Source organism: Myotis brandtii, unplaced genomic scaffold, assembly GCF_000412655.1.
Source record: "Myotis brandtii unplaced genomic scaffold, ASM41265v1 scaffold536, whole genome shotgun sequence".
Taxonomy (NCBI): Eukaryota; Metazoa; Chordata; class Mammalia; order Chiroptera; family Vespertilionidae; genus Myotis; species Myotis brandtii.
In genome coordinates this window covers 1,811,388-1,816,386 of record NW_005369967.1, presented here as the reverse complement: position 1 = coordinate 1,816,386, position 4,999 = coordinate 1,811,388, and the positions used below count along the sequence as shown (strand labels likewise).

Sequence of the window (4,999 nt, the reverse complement as noted above, 5' to 3'; positions counted from 1 at the left end):
TATATTTTTTTTTTTAATTGAATATCAACTCTTTGCTTCCTCAGGCCCACTCTCCAAAATGTTTGGTAAGTTTAGGAAAGAGGTCATATCATGCAAGTACACATATTTGTTCTAGTTCACTCCTTCACCGTTCCTGGCAAGACTCCAACCAGCACTCTCAACATCTCCTTCCTCCCCACTCTGCTCTCCTGTTGTCTCTGCAACAGCTAGGTGCTGTCAGACACAGAGAAGACCACCGTGGCAGGGAGAGTGGTACTGAGAGCTCCAGTGACAAACAGATTTGGAACCAACGTGAAAGGGCTCTCATGTTTGCCTTGCAAAAAAAGCAAAGCTCTGTACAGATGACAGCCTCATTGCTTCTCTCCTAGTGCTGGCAATAAAAATACACTGAATACTATTAAGACCTTTTAGACCCAGATGTCACCTTTGGCCTTGATAAGAAGGTGACCCTGGGCATCCTGGCCAGTGATTTCGGACATGTCCATCTAACATATACCACAGTTAAGATCAACTGATACAAACATGGTGTTAATAAATGCCTTTGCATAAATGTGATTCTTGATTAAAAAAATAAACTTGAAAACTTGGCTGCAGACATGTAACTGAGATGACTTGCAACACCATTTAGGTTTCCTGATAATTGCTTCTCCAGCTACATCTGTCCTTCTTTCCTGAGGAGAACAGAGAGTACCACTGTCTGAAGATAGGCTTAATAATGTATGCTGCTATGAACCAAACTCATGGCAGCCCTCTGAACACCTGTAGGTCATAGTGAGTCAGCTCGGTCTTCTGCAGACTGTCAGCTGATGGCACCCTAGCAGCCTGGTTCCAGCGCAGGCAGGATGGGGGTAAGAGGAGGGTTCCTTTGGCTTCCTAAGTCACTACAACAAAACCAATTTCTCTCATTCGGGATAAGACTGATGAGCGTCACTGCAAAATGATCTGCTGACAAACTTCAAGCTATTCCAATATCTAATAACCACAGGAAGAGGGAGCGAGAATCCTGGGGATAAAGTACTGCTCTTCAGAATGTGATCCTTTTTAAATTCTTGATACTTCACCTTGTTCCAGAAAGGATTTAAAGGGAGATGCATCAGGCTAGTGACTATGGCTCTACCAGTTAACAGTCCAGATGTGTAGCTCTTTGCCTCAGACCCTGGGCTAGCATCCTGATGTGTGTTCTCCAAGAACCTCAAATTGGAACGCATTCCATACTACTCTGGGCTGAGAGCAGAGTGCTGCAACATCACCTCTTGCCCATCTCACCACAGTGGGTCCAATGCCACACGAGATGCAAAGGAAAAATTCCTGGCCCATAACCTCTTAGAAGAGTCAAGATGTCCAACCAAGTACAGTTTCTAAGCTTGTCCTACCTCAAGGACAAGGCTTGCTTAGGGCAAAAATAAACCTTGTTATAGTTGTTACAAGGATTAAATAAGAAAAAGCCCATACATGCCAAGAATTACGTTCAGTTTAACTGGATGAGGCATCTTTGTGGTCTTCCTCCTGCAGGGGAAGAAAACGTTTCCTTTCTTCCCTTCTAGGTTCTCTGTCTGGTTAAATCAACTCCCCTAGACCAGTGGTCGGCAAACTCATTAGTCAACAGAGCCAAATATTAACAGTACAACGATTGAAATTTCTTTTGAGAGCCAAATTTTTTAAAGTTAAACTATATAGGTAGGTACATTGTTATTAACTTAATTAGGGTACTTCTAAGGCTTAGGAAGAGCCACACTCAAGGGGCCAAAGAGCCGCATGTGGCTCACGAGCCGCAGTTTGCTGACCATGACCCTAGACAATTGGAGAAGGGGGTAGGTTACTGGGGCTTCAAAGGGAAAGAAGACAATTCACAGGGAGATGGGAAGACCCAACTTTTGGTAAACAAATGTTTGCCATACTAGGCAGAAATAGAGGACCTTGGACTTTGAACAAACAGGACCTCCCTCCAGCTTGCCACACCTAGCCCATACTCTCTGCAGTTATCTCTGGCGATAACTCTCTTCCTGGACCAGGCCTTCTATCTAAATTCATTTGGGTAGTTAAAGGGGAAGTGAAAAGCTCTTGCTGAGTCTTCTGGACCTTGACTGACTTCAGCTGAAAGTAACCCACATGCCAAAGAGGCAATTTTGGGGAGGCTTATTCCAAACCCCTTCACTCTCACCCGACCCTTTTTCTTTCCCTTGAAACTGATGGTGTAACCTAAGACTTCCCAAAACATGTTTGTAATATGACTGTCATTTTTAAAGATAGACTTTTGGGTAAGAATTAGAAAATAAATACAGGCCCACTGATTTCTCATGGAAATGGATCCTAAAGAGTCCAGCTCTCACACACAACTTGATTTTCTACATTCCCTTTAAAAGAATATAAAGGCAAGGCCGAAAAAGGGGCTTAGTAATAAGTCTGACCAAAAGTAACATTACAGCCCAATAGGCTCAGTGGTTGAGCATCAACCTATGAACCAGGAGGTTACGGTTCAATTCCCGGTCAGGGCACATGCCTGGGTTGAAGGCTAGATTCCCAGTGTGGAGCATGCAGGAGGCAGGTGATCAGTGAGTCTCTCTCATCATTGATGTTTCTATCTCTCCCTCTCCCTTCCTCTCTGAAATCAATAAAAATATATCTGTTTTAAAAAGTAACATTATAGACATGACCATAAATTCTAACTGGGCAGGTCATGGTGGGTAGTCAGGCACAGGACTATGAAAGGTTTATCTTTGCCTTAAGCAAGCCTTGTCCATTGTTCTTGTGCAACTAGGTTTACATACTTTTGAAATGACAATAATTGTCTTTCCCAGACCTTTTCTGTAACCACCCTTGAGGGAGCATATATAATCTTAACTATTGTGTACCTCCATTTCTCCCACTTCATGTAATCTTCCTTACATCCCTCCTTAATCCCCAATGTATAAAAGAAATTGCCAAACTGTCATTCTCCAGAGCATCTGAGCTCTAGCATGTCACCAGTTTGACTCAAATAAACCCTTACAAACAATTTCTACCGGCTTGGACATCTCTGACTTTGAAATTTATTTGGAGTAGTGAGCAGGATTCTGAAGAAGCCCAGGCAGGATCACCCTGTGGACCCAAACCTGGTGCTAGGTACCACATGGCCCCCTTGTGCCCCACCAGCCCCTGCTTTGCATGGGGTGAACTTGAGTAAGTTTTCTCTTGGAATTCCAACTTTAAGTGGCAGGTCCTAACTTTATTTGAGCTGTTCTTATAAAATCCTCGAGGTGGATATGGGTTGAGATAACCCAGGGAAAGGAAAAGAAAAAGTGGGTGACTGCTTTTAATTTGGGCTTTGCTTACTGAACGTCTGAATGAAATCTTTGCTGGTTAAATGAGAGACTGAACTCTCTTTAGCTCTGAAGGAGAAAAGACACTTGTGGGTGACTGCTTTTAATTTGGGCTTTGCTTACTGAAAGTCTGAATGAAATCTTTGCCGGTTAAATGAGAGACTGAACTCTCTTTAGCTCTGAAGGAGAAAAGACACTTGCTTCCCCAACCCAATCTTGGGTATTCTTAGATGACTAAGGATCTTTGTGAGGTGCCTGAGGAAAAATGTCCTCTAGAGCAGCGGTCACCAAACTTTCCGACCTCACAGACAACCAGTGGTCTGCAGACCACTGGTTGGCGACCACTGCTCTAGAGTGTGAAATAGTCTTATTGGGATATCTACCATATGATCTAGAGACCTTGCATGTAAAGGCTGGTTTTCCCTCGAAGTTTGTTCAGACTCTAGAGATCTCAAAGGAAATGGAAATTAATGTGGGAAATCGGCAAGCCTAACCCAGTCAGCCTCCCATTAATACTCCTGCAGGAAGATTGCCGAAATGAGGATCCTTTGATACTTCTCAACTAATCTTTGCACGCACAATTAGAAAAAGCCAGCTATAAAATTCGGCAGAATGAATGGAAAGCATATTTAATTGGTCTCTCAAAGATTCAAAAAGAGAATTTAAATAAATGGATCAACCTATGATGTTGTTTAGGTGGCAAACCAATTCTTTTAAGGTATTAAAAATAGCTGTTCTTACTTTAAAAGGGAAAGAACATTTGAAACTTGCTTAACTTGTCAAGGACAGATACAAACTGTGTCTTTTTTGTTGTTTTCTTTTTGTTTTTTGTAAGTTTCTTCTTATCCCAACTGCCAAAACAAAATTTGGATCCAAATTTTTATAAACTAGTGTGTTTTTCCTTAAGGCTAAGGTCTCTGTTTATGTCTATGTATGTCTATGTATGTATGTTGTAAATGTGAGATAATTTTTCTACCTCTGGGTGGTATTGTTAAAATTAATTTAATAAATTAAAATTAACTGGTTTGAAGGCAAGTGGTTGTAAGGATTAGGTATTCTAAAATTCTCAGAAATATAAAAACTCAAATGCTTTTCAAGTTCATGTAATCTAAAGTTAATCCTTTAAAAGTTAGTTTAAATTTGTTGGTTTAAGGAGAATAGACATATCTTTTGAGTTATTGATATTAAATATTTTTAACCAAGTTTTTAAAAAATAAGTCCATGTTAATAATTCATGTGTTGACATCTATGAAATATGTTTCCAGGGGTTATAAAGTGTCTTCATAAAGTGGCCAAGTTAAAGAATGCTAATTGCTTCTTAGTTTTCATTAGAAATTGAGGTTTTAAAGGTTAAAATATCAATGTATGTAGGAATAACTTTGTGGTGTCCAGAAGGGCCCTTGGAACACCACAAAAGATTTGTGTGTGTGTGCATGCGTGTGTGTTTTGTGTGTGTGTTTTAAAATATATTTATATTGATTTCAGAAAGGAAGGGAGGGAGAGAGAGAGAGGGAGAGAGAGAGAGAGAGAGAGAGAGAGAGAGAGAGAGAAATATTAATGATTAAAGAGAATCACTGATCGGCTGCCTCCTGCACACTTCACACAGGGGATCGAGCCCACAACCTGGGCATGTGCCCTTGACCAGAATCGAACCTAGGACCCTTCAGTCTGCAGGCTGACCCTATCCACTAGCCAAACCA

General features: G+C 41.1%; 1 protein-coding gene across 2 annotated transcripts in view; it reads right to left on the bottom strand.

The window, feature by feature from the left end:
- Positions 1-4,999, bottom strand: part of ARG2 (arginase 2) — a 35,220-nt gene that overhangs the window by 17,861 nt on the left and 12,360 nt on the right. The gene's annotated exons all lie outside the window — the stretch shown is intronic.